This window comes from Lepisma saccharinum, chromosome 12 (genome assembly GCF_977018435.1).
Source record: "Lepisma saccharinum chromosome 12, izLepSacc3.1, whole genome shotgun sequence".
Classification (NCBI taxonomy): domain Eukaryota; kingdom Metazoa; phylum Arthropoda; class Insecta; order Zygentoma; family Lepismatidae; genus Lepisma; species Lepisma saccharinum.
In genome coordinates this window covers 45,249,314-45,275,500 of record NC_139240.1, presented here as the reverse complement: position 1 = coordinate 45,275,500, position 26,187 = coordinate 45,249,314, and the positions used below count along the sequence as shown (strand labels likewise).

Here is a 26,187-nt window from a genome sequence, read left to right as displayed (position 1 = left end):
TGGTGTAATGGTTAAGGAGCACATAGGATTAAACATCTCTGTCTTAATCAGGAACTGAATTTACATGAACTAAGAGAGAGAGAACTACTTTTCATAATCCCCAGTGTCATGAAACAAACATACCAAGTTGTTCCTTATTTTGAATAACACTTCTTCAATGTACCAACAAGAGTTGGTAGACAGTAGGGTTAAGATGATACCAGTGGAAAGTATGATGCTTTTCTTCGTCCATTAAACTCACAAAGTCCGCAAAATGTCATGTGACACTTTCGAGAAGTCTATATATCCTGAAAATTAGGAAAAATGCATACCTTTTGTAACAACATTATAGGGAAAAATGGATTGTGATTAAATGTTAGCTCGTGTGCATGGATGTTCGCAGGATTTTTTCCAGGGAGGGGCAAGGAAGGTATTTGTTTCCGGGGGAGGGGGCAACAAGGCACATTTTCCTCAACAATAGTGTTGTTTCCTCAAAAAACAGTGCTTAAATTTGAATTTATCATAGTCATGCAATAATTAACACATATTATAGTGGCTGAAATGAAATTATATGAATGAAAGTTATAATTTTTGGTCGACTTTAGTTTTCCAGGGGGGTGGGCACGGCCCCTCATTGCCCTTCCGGATGTCCATGCTCGTGTGAAATTATAAATATTGTAAAACAAAAACTCTATTAGATTGATATTGAATATTTGCAATCGAAAACATGTTTTTTAACTACTTTGAACTGTTACGATTTTCAAGTATTGGTATGAGTATTTGTCAGTGATGTGCCTAAGGGAAGGTTGGTGGGTGTCATAACCCCTTTGGTCCAGTATACCTAAAACAAAGAAGTCAAAGGCAGAAAAATATGGCAAAATGAGGACTGACTACTGGAAAAAGTATACATAAGCCTCCCCTTCCCTTTCAAAAACCTTGGGCACACCACAGGTATTCATGGTGGCATTAGCTTAACCCTAGGGCTGATTGTATAAAGCAGTTGATCATTGATTATACAGTAAAATTGATCTGCAGTCACGCTGAACTCTCATTTTGTGTTGTATAAAAGTCGAAATGAGATTAAGACCCTGCGATCTACAGTCAAAGTTAATCTGCAAATTTTCTCCAATCAGCAGACTTTGACCGTAGTTCAGCTGTTGTGACATGGCTGTAGTAACGTACATTTGCTTATAAAATGTGTTGCAGCCAAGTGAACGTATGCAGCAAGATTCATAAATCCTGTTTCCACAATAATAATAATAGAGATGCACCAAGCATGCACAAGATTAACATTCTTTCCATATTATCGTGTGTCATTCTTATTTACTGTTTGAACTACAAGAAATAATTCAAGAGACAACTGATTTTCTAAATTAATACAGATTTCATATTTTGGTGGATGTCAATTATTTCTTCAATTGAACTGTTTAATGAGTGTCCTCTATCTTAATTCACAATACCTAGGTCATGTTTGAAACTATAAATAAAGCCACTCCTATAAAATGAACATACTCACAAGCAAACTGAAGCTCTGATGATTTTAACTGATGAAGGATGCTGCTACCATTTTCCATCAAAACCAGCTTCCACTTGAGGGAGTCCTTGGTGAGCCAGGTCAGAGAACATGGTCCTAGAAAATAGGAACAGTTTTTTCTATACATTTCGATAAGACTTTATTTTAAAGTATAAAAAATCAGCTACAGTTGTGTACCATTGAATGTGAGCTGACCATGGACGTCCGGAAGGGGGGGGGGCATGCTCCCCCCCTGGAAAATGAATGTCCGGCAAAAAGTATATATTTTGCACATAATTTCATTTGTCAGTAATTTATGTTAATTATTATAAGGGCGTTGAAGGAACATGATAATTTCAGACTGAAGCAGTGTTTTTTGAAGGGACATCACTATTATGGGGGAAAATACGCCTCCTTTGCCCCCCCGGAAAAAAATTGCCTTACTTGCCCCTCCCTGGAAAAATCCTACGGACGCCCATAGAGTTGACATGTTATAAATACAGCATTCTGGGAATTATTTTAGTATTCTGATTACCTGACACATAAATCTATAAATATTTTAAGATAAAAAGGTACACTTGTTTTGGCATAAGAATAGAATATACCTAGGTATATTAACATTTGTCACTAGTCTAAACTTTACTACCATGTTCAAGCATTTGTATTACACACTACCAACATCGAAACACCATGCCTTACCCTGGGTTTAAATCTCGAACCTCTGACTTCACAACAGAAATCCATACTTTACATGTTGAAATCCATACTTTACAATGTGCTGGCATGCAGTTTAAAACGTTGTTGAACAATTCTTTTCACATGTCCATAAATTAAAGATCAAAGGGTCTTAGGGTCAAAAATTGCAAGACACATTTGTCCTACTTGAAAACGAAAATTGAGGCTGTAATACTCTGCTGCACTTGATGCTTTCAAGGAACACGTGATGACACTAGTAGTGTGATAGAAGATAGTTAAAGGAGCAAGGTAGGAATCATATCTGTCTGGTAGTCTGGGGAACGTGCATGTTGGGTCCGTGAATGCTGTGTAGGTAGACAAGTGGGACATGGCATACCACACCCATCTGGATGGCGTTTGACAAGGTGTAAAACAACAGACAGTGGTCCAGGAACTTCACATTCCAAAAAATGTGTCTGAAAGGATGTGGCAGAGGTTCCACGACTGGAAATGTAACCCGACAATACAGTGCAGGTTGACCACAGAATGCACTACTAGGAGTACTACCTTGGATTACTTGCCAGAAGACTGCATAGTACAGCAAAGGACCCGAGTAGAGATCTTGTAGCTGCAACCAGAGTACACATGTTCCGGGAAACCACCACTTGATAACTGCATGAACATAGTGTGTATAGCACTGCCAGGTGACATAACAGACCATCTCATAGGGTGAAGGGAACATAGTGTGCGGCTCACAGCATGTATACATATGGTGGACAAGTGTAAGTCAATATAACTAGGAGAACATCATCAAACATGATCATTCTGTGATACTGGGATCCTTTTGTGGACTGGCATTATGGTGGGTTTCCATGTCTATCCTAGGGGTTCTGTCACTGGCAGGATATATCGGGATGTGATTAATCCAACAATACGTCAATCTCCTTAACACTGCAGTGATTGTGCAGATCACAATAGTGATCCATTCATATATTTTCACATGCTACTGCAGTTTCACAACACTCTTGACCTTGGCTCCCAGTCTACCTTCCTGGAACAGTCCAGGAACTATGTTCATGCAGCCGTTACTTCAAATTTACCCATTGTTGACTTGTTACTAGTGGTCATATTTCAGTGCATCACAATAGTGATCTGCGCGACCATTGACGGGAGTGTTTTCGGATATGTATGTGACGGTCAGATTTACTGACGTCATTATTATTATTATTGTCCATAGCAGTAAAAAATGTGTTGATTCAAAGCGTTGAGAGTTTTAATTTGTAAGAATACATATTTGATTTTTGCCAAGCCGACGGGAGGAACGAGACGTTCGCGTGTCTTAAGGGTGAGCACCTGAAGGGTCACGTTATGCATCTAAAGGTTAGGAAATTTGACCGTAGTGACAAACATTTAAATATCTCGGTTTCCAGCTGTCAGATTCATGTGAAACTTATACCAGCGCAGCAGCATGTGTGCAAGGACGGATGTGTGGAGTTTCGTCGCGATCAAGCAACAATTACGGATGCCAGATCAAATCGGTTGTAATTGATCAGTTTGTGGACACCGGTTGCAATTGAGCTATGGGCGACAGCGAGGCTGAGGCTTAATCCGCAGAAACTCAACTTCGAGCACGGCTCGTCCCAGTTGGGAGACAATAGAGCAAAGTGGAATGACCTCTTCGGAAGCGTCACTTCAACGAACGCCTAGCGTCTTTTTTCAAAATCTAAATAAAACGAAGGACATGGTTTTTCGATACACAGTCTTACCGCGATCCTTGTAGCGAGAGCAGCTCCGTGCTACCTTTCCGTGTACAGTTTTGCCGCGATTCTTGTAACGAGAGCACCTTCGTGCTACCTCTTCGTGTACAGTGGACTTCGTTGTGTTTTGCGAACACCAGTGTGTGATAGCCAGTAAGTCTATACGAGTGTGCCTACCTCAACCGCTGGGAGAAGTTGAAGCGAGACCGTGTTTCTGTGATTACCTTACGCCGTTTATAATTTTTGAGAAACGAGGAACACCGGAAACTATGGCAGGCTAGAGGAAGAAGAGAGATGAGGGCGTTACCGTCGATTCGCCCGATGTCAGAAGAGACTACGCCACCGATGCCTACCAGCCGCCGCGGAGAGAGAGAGAGAAACGACGAGCCACGCCGATGATGCCTATCCGCCGCCACGGAGAGAGAGAGAGAGAGACATCGAGCGCCGCCCTGTCGACACTCCGACGACGCCTACCAGCCGCCACGTTGACATCCCGACGCCCAGACCACGGAGATGTTCACCGATCCCGAGGGGGAGAAACTGAGGAACCAGTAGTATGAACACTTTTCGCATCTTCATCGTCGCGACCAAGGAAACCTTTCGCGTGAATACTATGTGTTTTCAATCACCCATAAAGATGCCAGGATGCACCTCGGAAGCTGAGAGATGGTAATGTATTCATCTGTGTGATGGTCAGCACGTGACGGCCCGATTGATTTAGAGAACGCCCTTGAAATTCGTCAACATTTTTGAAAACGCCCACTCAACTTGAAACTTCATATCAAACTCCCGTCGCGCTTGTCACTTGTAATCTATTCGTCTCAGGTCTATTTTTCTTATTCCTTGTGATATTATTTTTAATGATCTTAAATTCATTGTTGTTTGTGCTCCTTTGTATTTGTTTAAAGTGCGTACCATTAGAGTAAAGCGCCGCCCACTTAATTGTTTAATCTACTTGAGGTTTGTTCATTTTTATGTGTCAGTGCTGTGTCGCTGCTAGCTATGTCAGGTCGCATACGTGATTATTTGTTAAAAGTATTTGCCTGGTAATATGAATTGCTCGTCGCGGCGAAGTGTTTAAGTCCCGCCTGCTAGAGAGTATATGTTTTTGTCACTCAACGGAGGTTATTTGTTATGTTTGAACCACGTGATGTCTTGTAAAAGAAAAACGTCTGCCCACGTGAATGTAATTGCCGTTGAGATGCCTTTGTTTATGCTGGTCAAATAATGTATTGTCACCGCGCCGACTAGTTTCTTTTAAAAGGGTGAACTTAAGTAAGGGCTGGCTAGGATTTGAGTAGCACTGGAGCAAAATCACAAATGACCTGATTAGACAAAAATTCAAGGTAAATTTAAATACGAATGCAATAATTAGGGCTTATCGTCATAACACCTGTACATGTCATGTATCATTCTTTGTGTCGATGACCCCGTGAGGATTGATTCTGTGAGTGAAAGTGAGAGTGAAAGGTGAAAGAGGGGGAGATGTAGTAAATTGATCTTTGTTGATTATGAATAGAATATACTTTTTATTTTCATGTTAATTTTGGGCTATATCATTTCGTACGCATGTCGCTACCCGTGATTTTCAGGTATGCAGCTAGCCGCTTCCCGGCTACAGGTAAAGAGGTGGTTATTTGAAAGTACATATGTCTTTGTTTTTATTCGATATGGCTTATCACTATGCACTGTGGGTCACCGGTTCCTACACACGAACTTAACCTGGACCGTAACGCTATTTCGCTTGTCCGAGGGAGATTTTGCCGCCTCTATCTAGGTAGTGGTAGCATTTGTTTTCCCGGGCAAGGGAGGGCGTTTCACATTTTTGGTGCCGCGAACACAGGGACCGGTATATGTTAAATCGAAAGCACCCTCAGTGCAGAGGTATATGTCGTTTTTGTAAGGGCTACGTCAAGCGTATTTTGGTGTCATGTAACTGTGTTTCATTGTGAGATTTTATTGTTCTATTTTTGACGTGAGGTGGTAATGGAGATATTAGGCGTTTTTTTTGTCAAGGTAGTAGGGCAGCTACTTAAGGCGTTAGGCATTTTAAAATTTTTGTTTGGCATACGGCATTAGATGTTAAGTTGAGTTCTGGCAAAGGGGGAATCGACCGCCCTTATCTTTTTTCGTTGTGAATTGTTTAAATATATATATATATATATATATATATATATATATATATATATATATATTGGTATATATTGTGAGCGCTCACGTTTACGCTTGTCAGCGAGCATTGAGAATCGACCGAGGGTTGAATATTTGATTTCATGAAATTGCGCAACCGCCGCATCGAGAACTTAAACATGAGTGACGTAAGGGTGATTTGCGATGTCTGCAGCGAGGAGTTCCCAGAAAGTGAAAACGTCGGCACAGCTAGGCAGGTTTGTTCCCTGTGCGATGTCCCGTTAAGTCCACGTGAAAAAACCAGTCTACCGAACAGTGGGGGGCAAGTCAATGAGACCAGCGCGCAACAGGTATCTCTGGGAGAAGCAGAACGGGTCAACGAAGCAGCTAGCCTCAGTGGTACCAACTCCCAACAGATCATCGAGATGCTACTGCGGATGGAAGCCACGCGAAGCGGAATCGAAGCCAAGATGGAGGCTACGCGAAGCGGAATCGAAGCCTCGCTAGAATCAAAGATGGAAGCTACGCGAAGTGGAATCCAAGCCTCGCTAGAATCAAAGATGGAAGCCACCCAAAGCAAGATAGAGGCCATCAGCACCCAGATGCGAGTGACGGAAGACCGCCTCCAGGAGACCATCCGTACTTCCCGTGAGGCGATTACGCAGGAACTCGTCACGCTGGTACAGGAATGCGAATCCCGGGTCGAAGCCAAGATCGCCGGAATCAACGTGCGGATCGACCGGCAAGAAAACCAGATGGCAACACTGTTTCAGAGCGTGCAGCTGGAAGCGACATGTGACCGTGGCATAGACACCCTGGGGCGACAAGTGAGGGAAATTTCAGTTCGAGCTGAAGGAAATTCCGAACGGATTGAGGACCTCGAGATGAAAGTGCGTCAACTGAGCATAACTAGCAGCGGCACTTCACAGTCGTCGCGGGAGCCCCGAGTGACGTCACCACCGGCAGCCGAAATCGCCACGTGCTCGAACGGGGAAAGCGACCAGCGAGCTCCAGAAACGCCCCGCCCCCTTCGAAGAGAAAACACTGCGTCACCACGGTTGAGTCCGCGCCGCGAGCAGTGGGACGAGGATTTACAGTTAGACCCACCGGTCGCCAGGAGGGCTGTTTCCGCCCGAATACCGGAAGCACTTCAAAAAATTTTCGGGTGCTGACAGAATTCTTCCTTCCACGTACCTCGAGGAATTTAATTCTACCGCCCGAGAGTTAGGTCTGACGGACGAGGATAGGCTTCTGATTCTGAAAGGTTTAATGCAGGACCGGGCTAAGAACTGGATGGACAGGAACGAGGGGAACTTCAATTCATATGAAGAGTTCAAAGAAGCGTTTCTCACTTATTTCCAACGTCCCCTGCAGGTAGAGAGGATGCTGATGCAGGTGAGAAACGAACGATACGACAGGGGCGGAGGACTCACGTATGCCCAGTACTTTTGGAAACGGTACAATGAGTTCAAGTCTCTGCAACCCCAAATGACCACGGCGGAGATAATAGCCGCTCTGGTGTACCATTTCCCACACGAGATTCGTCGTCATCTCAATGGAGCATGCGTGTTTGACGCTGACGCGATGTCCCTCACACTGGAAAATCTGTTTCAGTGCGAGGAGGAGAGGCAGAAAACCAGAGGTGAGAAGTTTAGCAAGCGGCGCCGACCGGAAGATGATTCGTCGCACCGGAATAAACACCCGCGCGTTCATCTAGTCCAGCAGGGATGGAGAGGACAGCACCACGCTCCAGGTGCTGAAAGGAACCGCCAGCTGCAAGATCCACCTTCACCGCAACGAAGACGCCCGTTCAGAGGCAGGAGACGGCATGGAGCGACAGCTTCTTTCAGAACGGCCAAGTCCGAGATGGCTTTTATCAGCGTCACGCGGATAGCAGGTCGGTCAGCCCGGAGTCAGATCGGGGAGATGCAGGACGCCGTGGAGCGAGGACGCAACGGAGCCCAGCGAGAGAAGAGACCAGACCGAATTCCAGACGCGGTTCGCCCAGGCCAGGACCGTCGGGATACCAGCATCCGGGAAAATAATAAAAGTCTCGCGTCAGGGCTCGGATGCGGGGCAGACTACACCTGATCCACCTTCGCTTGAGCCGAACCACCCGGATGTAACAAAGACCACGCCGATCAGAATTCGTGCTGCTTGGCTGGACGAGGAGATCCACGCTGACGAGGAAGCCGAGGAAAGTCACGAGGACCGCTGGCCTTCGAAATCGCCACATGTACAACTGCGAGTGGTCGATGAAATTGTGATGGGGCTCCTAGACACAGGAAGTGAGGCAAGCTTATGCTCGGAGGCAACTTGGCGGCACGTGACAAAGGGAGTGCGCAGGCCACAACTTCGGCACGTACGAGACTTACTCATCGATTTCTTGGGCAAAGCGAGAGAGAGGCCTCTCGGTCACACCATTCTGCAGGCAACGCTGGATGAACATCATGTTGAGGTTGAGGTTCTGGTGGTCCAGTCATTGTCCGTGGACCTGCTGCTAGGAATGGATTTCCTGAGCCGGTATGCGTCTGTGCTTAACATCGGTCGACACTTTGTAACCTTGAATAATCGCGACGAAGAGTTTAACGTCGAATTCTGGAGGTCATGCGCAGGAGAAGAGGGCGAGTTCCAGCCCGTCGTCGCTTTATGTTCGGAGGTCGACCGCGACAAAGGAGTACAGGAAAGATTGCACGCTGCAGTTGCTTCATGTGAGAATCTCTCAGCGAGCCAGAAGCAAGTTTTCGCCAAACTTTTGAGGGAGAATGCCGTCATTCTTGATGAAAGGCCAGGAAAGTGCCGGAAGTATACGCATGAAATCCGTGTCGAGGGAGAAAGTCCAGTTGTCAGTAAGCCTTACCCGATAGCGTTTACACATCGACCGGAAGTGCGTCGGCAGCTGCAGCAGATGCTGGAGTGGGGCGTAATTAGGAAATCACGCTCCGTACATTTGAATCCTCTTTTCGTGGTGAAGAAATTTGACAATAGCCTCAGAATTTGCGGAGATTTTCGCACGCTAAATACGAGGTGTAAGCTGGAACGCGTCAGAACCTTAAAACTACAAGACACCCTACAACTGTTCCATGGCAAGCACGTGTTCTCAAAAATCGATATGTTATCTGGATTCTGGCAGGTCCCCTTGTGCGAACAGAGCATGCCTTATACAGCCTTCGGATTCGAGGATAACTTATACGAGTTTACCGTCGTTCCGTTCGGAATCTCTAACGGCGTGCAAGCTTTCACGAACGCCATGGCTGAAGTGCTCGGAGACGAAGTGAATGATTTCTGTCTGTGGTATGTTGATGACATCTTGTGCTTTTCAAGAAACGTGGAAGAACATTTTGAACATCTAAACCTGATCCTCACTAAATTACGAGATGCGGGAATGACAATTAAACTCGAGAAATCGGCTTTCTTTCAACCGGAAGTGCAATTTTTGGGCCACATCATAGATGCGCAAGGCGTGAGGCAGGACCCAGTGAAGTTTGACACGATAAGGAAGCTCGAGCCCCCGACATCAAGGAAAGGAGTCCAGCGCCTTCTAGGGATATTTACGTGGCACCGGCGCTTCATATAGAACTTCAGCGAACTTGCATCACCCCTCTTTGAACTGCTGAAACAAGGAAAGGCATGGAAGTGGACAGATCAACACCAAGGAGCCCTAGATAAACTGAAGGACACCGTCTGTGAACAGCTTCGCCTCTACCACGCTGATTTTTCTGACGTTTTTTATGTCCAGTGCGACGCTTCGATCACGGCCGTGGGCGCAGTACTGTATCAAGAAAAGGAGGGGGAGAAACGTGTGATTCAGTACGCCAGTCGTTCCCTGTGGGGGGCGGAGAGAAATTACACCGTCGGAGAACTCGAGTGCCTGGCCGTGGTGTGGGCCATCGAAACCTTCCATGTTTATCTGGCCGGAGGCCACTTTGTTGTGAGAACTGACCACAGGAATCTCCAATGGCTGCACCACGCGAAAAACTGGAGTGGGAGATTAACCAGGTGGAGCAATCGCCTTCAGCGCTACTCGTTTGAGGTGGAGTATGTGAAAGGGCAAGAGAATGTTGTGCCTGATGCCCTGTCAAGATACGTTGGAGGGAAAGGATTAACAAAAGTGCACGTAAATTTAATGCAGTTCGATTCCCCGTACCTGACCACCTTCAGCCGCGGGCGGTTTGCGGAGATGCAACACGAAGATGCCGAGCTCGCACAGTACATCAGTATCCTGGAAGACCAGCGACGTGTGAAAAAGCATTTTGTCGTCGCGAACGGGATCCTGTGCAAGACAGATGTCCACAACCCGGAGCGCTTGAGGGTATATGTGCCAGCTGAAGCGAGAAAGAAAATCTTGGAGGAAGCGCATGACAAATCAGGTCACTTTGGAGGGAGGAAAATGTGGATATACCTCGAGAGTACCTATTATTGGAAAGGGATGCGGAAAGATGCTAAGAAATGGATGCGCGATTGCGTCATCTGTATGCAAACTAAGCCTAACCACGTCAGAGCAGCAAAAAACCCAACATCGTTTGTGGCAGAGAAACCGCGGGAAGTGTTGTTCGCAGACCACTCCCGAAAATCAAGGACGGTATGAAGTACCTATTCACAGTCATGGATGGATGCAGTCGTTTTCTGGTTGCGTATCCAGTCAGATCAACCGCGACGAGTGTGCTGCTCCGTAAGCTTACGGAAAATTACTTTGTACACCTCGGAACTCCGCGTTACATTCTCACGGACCGCGGAGCTCAGTTCACTAGTAGCCTCTGGAGGGACACTTTGGAAGCATACGCAGTGAAGCCCATATGGACCCCGAGCTACACGCCGCAGGCAAACAAGGTCGAACGCATGCACTGTGAAATGAACCGCCTCTTGAGATTATTTTGCCATAAACAGCATCAGGAATGGAGCAAGCACGTCACCTCGATTGTACTCCTCCTAAACAACACAGAATCCGACACCCTTGGGTTCACACCAGCACACCTCGGAGAGACGTAATTCGTCACTTTGGGTTGAAGGAGAACAACCGCGACCCAACTGTCAAACAAAAGATCCTGATGGCCGTCGAACGGACGAGAGAAACCAGGAAGAAGGCCAATGAAAGACAGGCAAGAGACGGCGCCGAGATTCGAACTGGAGACCTCGCATTTGTAAAAAATCACGGACTTAGCTCTCAAATCGAAGGAAAAATCAAGAAGCTCTTTTTCATGTACGATGGTCCGTATTTCTGCAAGAGCAAGCTCGCCGCCAATATTCTGGAGTTAGTGGACTGCACGTCCGGGAAGACCATAGCACCCCAGCATATAGAGAACTGCAAGAGGTGGAACTGTTCCGATGAGAAGCGCAGAGAGTGGACAGCACTGTGCGAGAGTAAGAGCGACGTAAGAGTGCAAGCTGACACGTAAATGCTCGCATCTTGTTCTTGTTTTGTATATATAATCTTCATATTATGTTTATATTCAGGGTGTTATTATATATGTTATGTATCTGGAAGGTCGCAGTGTCCGTGCAGTTCAGAGTAAATTTTGTATACAGGGTGTTCATGTATTTGCTTGTCAATTTTTATATACAGGGTGTTAATGTATTTGTTGGTCAATTATATATACATTGCATTCAAGGATTTGTAACAAAAAATAATCTGTCCCTGCGTAGAGCGAATTTTTCACGCTTACGAAATCCTTGGAAGAAGAAGGGGGGCGAGGTTGTGACGGTCAGATTTACCGACGTCATTATTATTATTATTATTATTATTATTGTCCATAGCGGTAAAAAATGTGTTGATTCAAAGCGTTGAGAGTTTTAATTTGTAAGAATACATATTTGATTTTTGCCAAGCCGACAGGAGGAACGAGACGTTCGCGTGTCTTAAGGGTGAGCACCTGAAGGGTCACGTTATGCATCTAAAGGTTAGGAAATTTGACCGTAGTGACAAACATTTAAATATCTCGGTTTCCAGCTGTCAGATTCATGTGAAACTTATACCAGCGCAGCAGCATGTGTGCAAGGACGGATGTGTGGAGTTTCGTCGCGATCAAGCAACAATTACGGATGCCAGATCAAATCGGTTGTAATTGATCAGTTTGTGGACACCGGTTGCAATTGAGCTATGGGCGACAGTGAGGCTGAGGCTTAATCCGCAGAAACTCAACTTCGAGCACGGCTCGTCCCAGTTGGGAGACAATAGAGCTAAGTGGAATGATCTCTTCGGAAGCGTCAATTCAACAAACGCCTAGTGTCTTTTTTCAAAATCTAAATAAAACGAAGGACATCGTTTTTCGATACACAGTCTTACCGCGATCCTTGTAGCGAGAGCAGCTCCGTGCTACCTCTCCGTGTACAGTAATGCCGCGATTCTTGTAACGAGAGCACCTTCGTGCTACCTCTTCGTGTACTGTGGACTTTGTTGTGTTTTGCGAACACCAGTGTGTGATAGGCAGTAAGTCTACACAAGTGCGCCTACCTCAACCGCTGGGAGAAGTTGAAGCGAGACCGTGTTTCCGTGATTACCTTACGCCATTTATAATTTTTGACAAACGAGGAACACCGGAAACTATGGCGGGCTAGAGGAAGAAGAGAGATGAGGGCGTTACCGTCGATTCACCCGATGTCAGAAGAGACTACGCCGACGATGCATACCAGCAGCCGTGGAAAGAGAGAGAGAAACGACAAGCCACGCCGATGATGCCTATCCGCCGCCACGGAGAGAGAGAGAGAGAAAGAGAGACATCGAGCGCCACCCTGTCGACACTCCGACGATGCCTACCAGCCGCCACGTTGATGTCCCGGCGCCCAGACCACAGAGATGTTCACCGATCCCGAGGGGAAGAGAAACCGAAGAACCAGGAGTATGAACACTTTTCGCATCTTCATCGTCGCGACCAAGGAAACCTTTCGCGTGAATACTATGTGTTTTCAATCACCCATAAAGATGCCAGGATGCACCTCGGAAGCTGAGAGATGGTAATGTATTCATCTGTGTGATGGTCAGCACGTGACGGCCCGATTGATTTAGAGAACGCGCTTGAAATTCGTCAACTTTTTTGAAAACGCCCACTCAACTCGAAACTTCATATCAAACTCCCGTCGCGCTTGTCACTTGTAATCTATTCGTCTCAGGTCAATTTTTCTTATTCCTTGTGATATATTTTTTAATGATCTTAAATTCATTGTTGTTTGTGCTCCTTTGTATTTGTTTAAAGTGCGTACCATTAGAGTAAAGCACCGCCCACTTAATTGTTTAATCTACTTGAGGTTTGTTCATTTTTATGTGTCAGTGCTGTGTCGCTGCTAGCTATGTCAGGTCGCATACGTGATTATTTGTTAAAAGTATTTGCCTGGTAATATGAATTGCTCGTCGCGGTGAAGTGTTTAAGTCCCGCCTGCTAGAGAGTATATGTTTTTGTCACTCAACAGAGGTTATTTGTTATGTTTGAACCACGTGAGGTCTTGTAAAAGGAAAACGTCTGCCCACGTGAATGTAATTGCCGTTGAGACGCCTTTGTTTATGCTGGTCAAATAATGTATTGTCACCGTGCCGACTAGTTTCTTTTAAAAGGGTGAACTTAAGTAAGGGCTGGCTAGGATTTGAGTAGCACTGGAGCAAAATCACAAATGACCTGATTAGACAAAAATTCAAGGTAAATTTAAATACGAATGCAATAATTAGGGCTTATCGTCATAACACCTGTACATGTCATGTATCATTCTTTGTGTCGATGACCCCGTGAGGATTGATTCTGTGAGTGAAAGTGAGAGTGAAAGAGGGGGAGATGTAGTAAATTGATCTTTGTTGATTATGAATAGAATATACTTTTTATTTTCATGTTAATTTTGGGCTATATCATTTCGTACACATGTCGCTACCCGTGATTTTCAGGTATGCAGCTAGCTGCTTCCCGGCTACAGGTAAAGAGGTGGTTATTTGAAAGTACATATGTCTTTGTTTTTATTCGATATGGCTTATCACTATGCACTGTCGGTCACCGGTTCCTACACACGAACTTAACCTGGACCGTAACGCTATTTCGCTTGTCCGAGGGAGATTTTGCCGCCTCTATCTAGGTAGTGGTAGCATTTGTTTTCCCGGGCAAGGGAGGGCGTTTCACATGTAGTATTTCTATATACAGGGTGACGCATAAGTCTGTTGACCAATGGAACTAATGATCGAAATAGTTCACAGATAGTGTTTTTTCGTGATCACTTGATAGGTTGGGTTACCTTGCAATTTCGCTTTGTGAGGAATGGTTTAGGAAATGGTGTACAACTGACAAATGTAGCATCATTGTGACTGTTTTGGGAAACTGAATTTTGCACTGCCTTGTGTGTATATATATATACACACAAGTCTGCATATAACTGAGTTTTGAATTTTTTTGGAAAGAAAATAAAAAAGTATGATCCCAATATTTGTTTTTTTCGTTAGGTTTCATCACATCCAAACTGAATGCAATTAGAATTTCCTCTCTGCCATAATGTATTGAGTGCAATCACTTATGATTTTATGTTAAGTGACCCAGAATACTTCAAAAAGGACATTTTCGCTATAAAATCAGATACATTTTGAAAATAATAGGTAAAAACAATACTATTCTATGGATCACAATAGTAATCTGTGCGATCAATGAGTTTCTTTCAGCGCAACCACTGCAGTGTTAAGGTGCAAGGAGACCTGCCATCATGTTTATGGATGATAATGCACACCTGCATTGAGTGGACCTTGTCGATAAGTGCTTGCAATTAAAAGACAATCTGGCACATAGACTGGCCAACATCTAGATCCACCATTCTCAACCAAATAGAACATGCGTGATATATGCTATGTTGACACGTAGGAGGAGTAGGATGCCATTTCTCAGAAACAGGTCAATACTCTTACCTGCAGTATGCCACATTGTTGTACAGCATGCACTGCTGCTGGGGACATCATATTCCATATTAACATTTCTGTGGAGCATCCAAATTTGCTTTCGTACTGTGTGACTACATTTACTTTATTCTAAAATTTTTTTTTTTTAATAGTTTTTCTTGTATGTACGCATTGCTTGCATGATAAAATTATTTTCCTGTAGTTTACGGTTATTACAAGCATAAGAAAAACAGTTTTTTCCTTTGTGACGTTTCAGGAGAACACACGCTCCTTTCATCAGACATTTATTTTCATTTTGACTAAAGATACAGTTATAACAATGGTTAGTAATTTTTAAACAAAAAGAATCTGTTATATAATGGATGTTGTCAATGTTACATTGTTGTAATATAGCAACTTAACTGTGAAAAAAAAAAAAAAAAAACCGTCTATTTTATTTTTATTTTAGATTTTTTAAAATTATGAATCCCAAATATCATCAGGTAATTCAAATTCATCATTGTTTTCACAAAGTCTCTTGATGTTTTCTGTTACATTAAATTTTAAAGATGGTGGCTTACTCCATTTGTGAAAAAGAAAACTCCACACTGGATCTATGTTACCATTTTCATTATTTAATTTATTCCAGTGTTCTTCTGCAATGAATGAGGCTTCCCAGACATTCAACTCTGTGTTTCCCGTTAATCTTTTTAAAACCCTTCTCTTTTTAATCAAATGCTTCTCTTCGATGATATGAGTTGACAAACCTGTTCTTGGGTTTAGATTTATAATGTCCAAATCGTGTTCGTGCCATCTTATTGCCATTTTCCTTGCCGTTTGTCCCACATAATCTTTCGAACATGAACAACTTATATTATATATTCCTGTGGTTTCCACATCTGGTAGCGAGTTCCTCATTTTGAATTCATTAAATGTACATTCCAAACTTCTTGGTGATTTAAAAACAATTTTGAAATTAAAACTTCTAAAAATTTTTGCAATTTTATGTGAGAATCCCTTGTGGAATGGAATGCACACAAATTTCTTTTCAACAGATTTTTCATCTTTGTCTGTATTTCTCTTTTCCTTTAGTTTTCTTGCGACTTGTTTTTTGATTTGGTTTATTCTGTTAGTGTGAAAGCCATTTTCTTTTGCTATATTAAAGAGCCTTTCTTCTTCATGTTTGATATCCTCATTATTAGAACATAGTCTTTGTGCTCTCAGGAAAAAATTTAAAAATATGTTATCCATTGTTATACGCGAATGTTCTGATTTGGCATGGATGTATTTTTCCCCCGCTAATTTTTTTCTATGGACTGATGTTTGAATTGTTGAGTCAGTTGTCTTAATTTGCAGATCAAGGAAAGAAATTACATTGTTATTCATGGGTTCGCAAGTGAATTTTATGCGACGATGTGATTCATTTAACGATTTAAATACGTCCATGATGGTGTTCTCATTTTTAGCAATAATTAGCACATCATCTACATATCTGATGTAGAGTTTGATATCCGCACCTATCGCATTAACAATTGGAGATTCTATGTAATGAAGGAAAATGCTGGAGATGATTCCGGATACTGGGTTTCCCATTGATAGACCATTACTTTGCTGATAGATTTTGCCATCAAATATAAAGTAATTGTAATTTGCACATACAGTAAACCATCGAACCATTTCCCATGATTCTACTGGGTTAACCTTCATCTCAATAAGCCATCTGTGTAATGCATCTGTGGCACCTTCTATTGGGACACTAGGATATAAATTTTCAACATCAAAACTTGCAATACGATACTCACTATTCCAAACAATATTTTTTAGTTTCTGTTTCACTTCATATGCATTTTTAACACTGAATGGTGTTTGTTGTTTAATTATAGCAAGTCTTTCAACTAAATATTTGGATAGTTTGTATGCAGGATGTGTGAAAGTTGCAATGATGGGTCGTATTGGAGTTCCCGGTTTGTGAGTTTTTGGTAGTCCAAAGGCAATCGGCAGGGTTGAATTTTTGACAATGAGTTTTTTCTTCATTTCTCTTGGTATCGTGATACTGCTTTCAATTACTTTCTTTACCTCATTTATTATTTTAGTTATAGGGTTTCGAGAGGTTTCTGTGAAATTGTTTAATTTGAAACATTCTTCCATTTTTTCTTTATAGTCCTTAATTCGGATAAGGACAGGTTTATTTTCCTTGTCCGATTTTATTAAGAAAATGTCGTTTTCTTTCAACCAGATCTTGAAACCATGAACTTTTTTTCCCAACCTTATATGCTCTTTCTCCCGTTCTGTGTATTTTGGACCTCTGTTAGTTCTTCTGTTGTATTCAAAACTTAAACGTTCATCAAGAGCATCATGTGTGAGACTTCGTAATTTTCTTTTTTCCTCCTCATCATCTAAGAAATTCAGTGCTTTCTCTATTGAAATCACGAAATCTTCCTTGTGTATATAAGCACTACCAACTGAAAATTTCATTCCGAATTGAAAAATTTCTATATACTCATCAGGTACCTCAATATCCGTAAGATTTATAAATAATCTGTTGTCAATGTTCTTAGTTTCTATTTTACCAGTGACATTAACTGCTTCCCTTCTTTCATTGTTGTTTCATTTGTGAAAACAATGATGAATTTGAATTACCTGATGATATTTGGGATTCATAATTTTAAAAAATCTAAAATAAAAATAAAATAGACATTTATTTTTTTTTTTTTTTTCACAGTTAAGTTGCTATATTACAACAATGTAACATTGACAACATCCATTATATAACAGATTCTTTTTGTTTAAAAATTACTAACCATTGTTATAACTGTATCTTTAGTCAAAATGAAAATAAATGTCTGATGAAAGGAGCGTGTGTTCTCCTGAAACGTCACAAAGGAAAAAACTGTTTTTCTAAAATTTTGTTGACAATTGCTTTCCGCGACTATTGCTGGTTTCTTGCATTATCAATATCAATTGTATCATGCATATGTAAACCAAATTAGTGCATACTAAATAGCAGTATGTGTCCAACATGCCATGATCCTTAATTTATGTACATGGGTGCTAATATTCAATATAAAAGCTCGAGTTTGAAAGAACAAGCAATACAAATTATGTACATTTTGAAAATTTGTGCGTTTACTCATTAAATATATTCACAGTATAAAAAGTATAAAAAACTTACGTGAGTGAGTATAATAGTCGTAACACTCCTTGCAGACAATGTTTCGCGAAGCTACGCTTCGCTTCTTCAGGTATTTCTTTTCAGTATAAAAAATACTTCGTCATATATGTAAAATTAAATCCAGGATTAGGTAAAAGAGGGTATTGGGATATAGAATCTAAAATTACATGACGTTAAAAGTGTCATGTAGGCTAAAAGATAATTCTAAAAGAATGGTGTACTCATACTACCATACAGAATGAATGACTACTGTAGCGTAGGAGTGCTACATCCCTTCCAATGTGAACTCCATAGATTCCGAAGCAGCACGAGTCACTTTCGGCATGACAATGAATTTAACAGACTCTTCACTGTTTTTCCCCATCATTTAAACATTTTAATCCATGCCTCATCCAAGTTACCGTCATCACTATTTAGTTTTTTCCCCCTATCAACACAAATGTCACTTTTAACGTCATGTAATTTTAGATTCTATATCCCAATACCCTTTTTTACCTAATCCTGGATTTATTTTTACATATATGATGAAGTATTTTATATACTGAAAAGAAATACCTGAAGAAGCGAAGCGTAGCTTCACGAAACATCGTCTGCAAGGAGTGTTACGACTATTATACTCACTCACGTAAGTTTTTTATACTTTTTATACTGTGAATACATATTATGTTCCCCAGTAGTTAAAAGCCTAAGGCATTTATTGTCCATCTGTGTCAAGTGTTCACTTACAACTTCTAGAACTACAAGTAATTCAATAGTAAACTGATTTTCCAAATTGATAGAGATTTGAAATTTTGCTGGCTTTCAAATACTACTTACATTGAACTGAGTTTATTGAGTGTCCTCAATCTTAATTCACAATACCTAGGTTATGTTTGAAACTATAAATAAAGCCACTACTATCAAATGAACATACTCCCAAGCGAACTGAAGCTCTATGATGATTTTTACTGATGAAGGATGCTGCTACCACTTTTTCATCAAATTGGCTTCCACTTGAAGAATCCTTGGTGAGCCAGCTCGGGGAACATGGTCCTGGAAAATAGGAACAGTTTCTCCTATACACCTCAAATTCAATACTTTGCTTTGATATAAAAACAGAGTCGTGTATCATCGAATGCAAGCTGATACTTTATAAATACAGCATATATTTACATAAAAAAGCAAGATTTGATTTGACATAACTATAGGATACATATATACTGAAGTTTGTCTAAAGTACTATTTCAACCACTATGTGCCTTCATTGGGTATCACACCCATGACTCATTGATTACGTTACCCCTATGCCATCAGGCAGGAAAAATAATTAGAGCTGAGTGGATACCGATGTATTGGTATTGGCAAATGCCAGTGGTATCGGTATCAGAAAATATTGGTTGGAATTTATTCACAGATACTGGCTGATAATTTTTCGGAATTTTGGTCTTTCAAGGACTACGCAAAAATTATCCTGGAATTTATGCAAAATTCTAAGTTTCCTTTTATTTTGAATCAATTTTGAGTCAAAATCTGAATTTTGTATTAACATTGTAATATGTAATTTATAATCTGATTTAATTATTATTTTGAAGCAAAAAAAGTGTTCCTACATTGATGCAAATACGTGGGTTGGAAATTCAATAGTGGTAACTATTTATTCTCAAATGTAAAATGGAGCATTCTGCAGAAAGTGTCCCCTCTTCTTTCACAACGCAGGTCACACACAGGTTATGTTCTAAAAACAGTAATACTGAGCACTGATGGTCTATCCTGGAGGTACGGCGAGAATCAGCAGAACTTTCACATTAGTTGGGTTCTAACTACCCAACTTTAGACCGCCAACTCGAACGATACTCTATTCCTCTCGTCACTGCGCATGCGCCTAGTGTTGGAAGGAAGAGTCCATTTACTGGGAGGTAATTTAGGTATCAAACTAACATGTGGTATAAGTGAGAAGCATCGGTTCCATTTCATGGCGTATATACAACAATATTGCCACTATTAAAATCCAACCCACGTAGTTAGAGTGGAACACGTACACACACATATATTAATCAATATTTTGAACAACTTTCAATTTTCAAGTATCGGTACATGGGGGAAACTGTTCCGAGTATCTGTATCGGTTCCAAGTGGTATTGGCTCAGTCCTAAAAATAATACATACATACATACTAGGGTAAATAAAAAAAATACACCCCCCTGTATAAAACAAACAAAACACATTAGAAAGAAAATAATTATTGTACGAAAATGTATGAACATTTAACTTTTTCGATTTTGATTTGATTTAGCTTATTTTACTTCGTGTTTTGTGCCTCTTGGCTAATTTGCGAAGATGGGGATGAGTGATGAAATTGATGAATGGACATTCACAAACAACCAAGCCCGAGCAGAATTCGAACCCTTGGCGTCGCAGCGCGATGTGCTAACCACTCGGCAACAGGGTCTGGCTAACTTTTTTCATCAGCAAAGTATTCCAAGCACTTTTTGAATCGTGTGATCACTTTTTGTTATTTCTTGTGTGTAAAAATTCCGTCCAATTTCAATTGAGTTGACTTTTGTGATCATCGGTTAACAATCGCGGCACCCAGTGAGAGCACAGTTTACGATACACCCAACTGTTGATGAATCAGCATCGACACACTATCGTAGGATATGTTCAGTTCACTTGCAATCTCTTATAATTTTCACGTGGCGGGTGGCAAGGATGATTGTAGTCAAACGCTCCGTTTTGTTAATAGTGTTCACAGTTGCAGGCTGCCCAACACACTGTTCGTCTTTCACGTTTGTTCTTTCCTCTTCGAACATCTGGCACCATTTCCTGATCACTGGGTGTGACATTGCATTCTCACCATACACCTCGACAATTTGGGATGGATTTCACTCTGATTATGCCTTCGTGTCCACAAAAGTCGGACAACAGAGCACACCTTAATTTTGGATGCCACCTCAATATGATGTGCCATACTCATATGGTGACTACTCTCATATCAAAGCAGCTGCAGCATGACTGCTTTGGGTATGGGGAGATACATTCCAGACAGTGTTGCCACCAAACGTGATTATTTTATCTCTTTTAGTACAGGAACACGACTCGGGTGTAACTTACTTTTTGATTCGCCCACGTATATATACTGCTGGACAAAAAAAACCGGACACCTTAATATTTGACATCTGAATTGCAATTACTTATGAATTACGCTCTCAGTTAAGTATTGAACAATTGAACATTCATTATTGAACATTTTCCACAGTTTTCCCTTTATTATTTATCTATTTATTTATTTATTTACTCGTATTTACTTATTTGGAACACTTAGTAGGCTCAAAATTAATTTCATGCAATTTTGTTTTAATTTATTGATTTTCAATTCCTGTTGATGTTATTTTGTTTAATGTCTAGAGAGGCATGAATTTTGGTTCATAGTAACATATATTATTGACATTGTCATTGCTGGTATTTTTCTTGCAAGTGTATTGTAAGTTTGCTGCTAGCTTGAAAATGAGACGTGAAGAGGTAGTGTAAAAGCAGTAGCTCTTCGCGATGATGGTCGTAGTGTACACTATATTGCTAGGGTGCTAAATATAGCACGAAGTACTATCCATGAAGGTCTCAGACGGTATGACGCAACCGGTTCCTATGGTAGAAGACCGGGTTCTGGTCAGAAACGATGCACAACAGCACGGGAAGATCGTTTAATGCGTATCATAGTCTTAAGAGACCGTCGTACGACTTCAAATATTGTGGCACAGCATTTGAGAAATGTTCATAGAACTGTGGTTTCTTCACGAACAGTTCGTAGAAGACTGAATGAAAGTGGTTTATCATCTCGGAGGCCGGCTGCAGGTCCCAGGTTGTTAGCACGTCACCGGAAGCGAAGACTGGAATTTTCTACAAAACACTTACGTTGGAATGTGGAGCAGTGGGAAAAGGTTTTATTCTCTGATGAGTCAGAATTCAACCTACGTTCATCAGACGGGCTTGAACATGTGTATAGAAGACCTAATGAGCGTTATGCACAATGTTGTTTCGTTGAAATAACACCCTTTGGAGGTGGTGGTGTCATGGTCTGGGGAGGTATCTCTTTACAAGGACGTACAGAGTTGGTTCTTGTAGATAATGAGGCAATGGCAGCTTGCAGGTATATTACAGAATGTGTGGCAGATCATGTAGTACCATATGCACCATTCATAGGCCCTGACTTTGTTTTTATGCATCACAATGTGCATCCTCACGTTGCGAATATTGTCACGGAGTACTTGGACGAAGTTGCGATTACGCGATTAGAATGGCCACCACAAAGTCCGGACCTAAATCCGATAGAGCACGTCTGGGATCAACTGAAACGACATATCAGAAACCGCGCAATAGTTCCAGAAACAATTGAAGAGCTAAGACGTGCTTTTCAAGAAGAATGGGAGCAATTGGACCAAGAAGTGATTGCCAACCTTATTCGAAGTATGCCACGGCGGTTACAAGCTGTAATTGATGGCAGGGGAGGTAACACCCGCTATTAGACCCCACCAGTACCAGTTAACAATATTAAAAAAAAAATATTGCTAAGATTTTTTTTGGTAGTTTTCTGTAACTTTCGTTTATGTTCTAATTTAACTTATTAACAATAAATTTTAATTTGCTTTCTGTTGAATATATTCAGGATTTCTTATTTCCAATAATTTCTGCAACATTTACTTAGCCTTCGAATCAGAATTTATGCGTTATCACAAAAAATGCAAGTGTCCGGTTTTTTTTGTCCAGCAGTATATATTAACATTTGCAACTAGTCTAAACATTTATATTACTATCATGTTCAAGCATTTATATTAGTAAGATTCAGAAATAACTATTCGTACTGCCAGCCTATTTGTGAGAAATAAGCTTGAAAAAATTATGAATTCTGTTGTCTGACGAGTGTGTAGAAATCCTAGGCAATCAAACCTAAATATATGCTGTAGTACAGCGCATTCGGTTTAGCCTGAGCTTTGGCATGCACAAAGCGGGAAATGTTTGTCGTCTGCAGAAAAAGTCACGTGACTCATAGGAGCAGTGTAGCAATTAGCGGAAGTTACAATTCTACTAGACATGAAACTGGCAAAGACTATATGCTGTTGTCTCATTGAAAAGAAATTCTTATGAATCTAAAGTAGGTCGCTGTTCTTCATGATCATGAAATTTGTCAATTGTTCTACGAATAACACATTTGTCAAATTTGTCCACATAACTTTTACATTTCTTTCTTCTGCGTGGTTTGTTAGGCATTACTAATCCCTTCCCAGTTACATTGTTGCGATGATTTTCGTTAAAGATGCATTTCAAAGTACTTACTGACACATCAGTAGCTGCTGAAACATGCTTTTGAACTTGTTCAACATTACATTCAAAGCAGGACCACTGTCAGCTTCTTTCTTCATAAACGTAAGGTCCAATCACATGGAACTGGATATCCAGTTCGTTGGAGCTGAACTGGCTACCTGCCTGGATGTGATGGCTGCCTGCTTGACTGGTTTGGAGGAATATGACATGTTTTAATTGCTACTGGCTTTCCTCGACTGGCTCCTTCTTGATAAAAAAAAAAAAATAGTAAATAGATGACATGAAGTGCATTCGTGTTCAGTTCATTAATATTTAGGTATTTATGCAAAGCGATGAGATGTGTACATGACAAATATGATTAGCTGAAAATGAAAATCCTTATTATTACAAGTGTATGACTTTTTTTGTGAATGAATCCTGCGAATCTCATGTATGAATATGTATACCCAAGTTCATCAAAAAGCTTGTTCGGTACACTTTGATTACCATATTTTTTTTTCGAGCCAATCTCTAGTCCATACTTTTCTTTCCTAATTTTCAATAAAAGCACAAAGCAGTAATTCTCCTACAGCATTCTTCAAATTGCTCGTCCATCTTTACAGATTGTCTGCTCTGCGCAATGTCTTATGGGAACAAAAGTCTATCGACAAGTATGGTAACAAGTATCGTGTGAGGCGAAAACTAACAAATGGGTAGCCAGTCCAGCGCCAACTAGGGCATTCCTACCAGAAATCCAGTTCCGTGTGATTCTGGCTTTATGCACGTTGAGATAATTTCTCTACTCTGACGGTGAATCACTTTGATTTCTCCAATATTCTTTCTAGTTTTCACCTCAGTTTCCGTTGAATAAAAACACCTCAAGCAACCCAGGCCAACAATCACCTTACCGTTGGTAACACATTCTGCCCCCCTTCCCTCCACCCAAGAAGGAGAGGGAGGATGCCTCTTTCGCCGAGGGGACTTAATCAATGGGGGTTTCACTGACAAAAAAGAATCTTCTGTCATTCATTTCCTTGAACTATCATCATCTCAAACAGTCGCCAAAAAAAAATGAAAAAAAAAATGCAGACACCAGTAAGTACCGAACATTCATACCAATAAGCTCTGAAGTCAGATTATGGATATACGAGGGTCGTTCAAAGAAAACGTTTCCCTTATTTTTTGGAGCAAGTACAAGCCAATTAAATGAAATTAAACTAGCAATGTGTTCTTTCATCTTTCCTCTACATTTACACACAATGCAATGTTCGTGCGGACCACCGCTCATGTGCGGCACGTGATTAGTATGAGTCATGTAGTGAGAAACATGCCCTGGTCATAAGGAGTAGCAAGTCATGGCGGAACAATGTGTTTTGGTGGTGTGGAGTAAAGAAGAGATTCGTTCTGTGATCCGGTATGAGTGGGCAAATGGTCTTGCTCCTACAGACATGCATCATCGCGCTGGGTCCCATGACAACTCACGACGCGTATGATATGTTGCCTGGATTCTCTGACCCGGTACCATAATGAAGGGAACAACTTTCTCTGCTGTAATGTGACTCAGGATGAGAGCTTTGTTCATTACTACACTCCAGAATTCAAACGGACGTCGATGGAATGGAAACAGCAGTGAAAAGTGTTCTTCGTTCCCTGGACCCCGAATTCTTTGCAGATGGCCTTCAAAAACTTGTGCAACGATGGGACAAATGTTTTTGCCGCCTTGGAAATTATGTTGAAAATTGAGAAAGGACCATGCTACTTGGTGCAACTTGATTTTTGTCTGTAACTTAAGAAATAATTCTTTTGTAACATAGGGGAACTTTTTCCTTGTAGGTACTTTGTTAAGGTGGTTAGCAACTCTGATCTCGGAACTCTCGCTTCGTGGCGCTGACGGCAGGATTCTGCGCAGCTGAAGGCCAGAGCTCAAGCTAAACCGAATGGCCTGTAAATTGTGTTAATAAATTAATGAAAAAAATCAGTGCTACAACCATATTTAAAATTCCTTGGATTGCCCAGGTTTTTGCTTTTTAAAAAAATTTAAAAAGAACCTCAATGCCAGTTTGGGTAATGTATTAAAATTAAAAATTATTTGCATTTGTAAAAGAAATAATGCACATGACAGAATTCTGATCATCACATGTAGACAACAATACTGATCAAGCTTAATCGAGGGATGATGATGAAAAGCCTTTAGTGTACTTGAAGTTTGAAATAGTGACTGTTAATGTCATAAAACTAACATGATGAATACATGTTAAGATTTAATTTCCATGTGCACATGGCATTTCAAGTATGATAGAAGAGAATAATAATAATAATAATAAACAAGATTCTTCATGGTATAATACCATGTTAATGATGTGCTTAACTTTAGTAAGTAGATAGCTTAAACTGTTCCTAATTTGTTTATGGAAATAAATTCAAACATAAAAAGCATCACAGTTACCTAACAAACAGAACAGGTGAGTCTTGAAACTTTATAATGATTTATCTGATGACAATCCATTTCTGGTGTTGTGTTCTGGTTAATATCAGGTACCTGAAATGTAAAGCATGATCTTAACATTCTACACAAAAAAATATAACATTAATGCAGTTTTTGTTACAAGTCTCGTGCAATATTTCCAAAGATAGCTATTTGTTCATTTTTAAATGAATTTTACATGATTTGTATCATGGTAACATTGGTATTATTAAAAGTAAAAGTAAAGTGCTCCCCTGTGCTTTGCCATGAAGGTGTATAGGGGTGTGGAGTTAAAGCCCAACACTTTCTTGATCACGACCGAAGGTGGGGGTGATGTGATCAGCACCATGCCCCTGGTCGCCTTCACCCCCCAGAGTTTACTCCAGG

General features: G+C 41.1%; 1 long non-coding RNA gene across 1 annotated transcript; it reads right to left on the bottom strand.

Moving 5' to 3' along the window:
* Nucleotides 1-1,493: 1,493 nt before the first annotated feature.
* On the bottom strand, nt 1,494-25,871 carry LOC145996457 (uncharacterized). The gene is made up of 3 exons (XR_014442774.1): nt 25,783-25,871; nt 18,976-19,094; nt 1,494-1,609 (listed from the first exon to the last, which is right to left on the bottom strand). It is a non-coding gene; the product is annotated as an uncharacterized LOC145996457 (long non-coding RNA).
* Between the last annotated feature and the right edge of the window lie 316 nt (nt 25,872-26,187).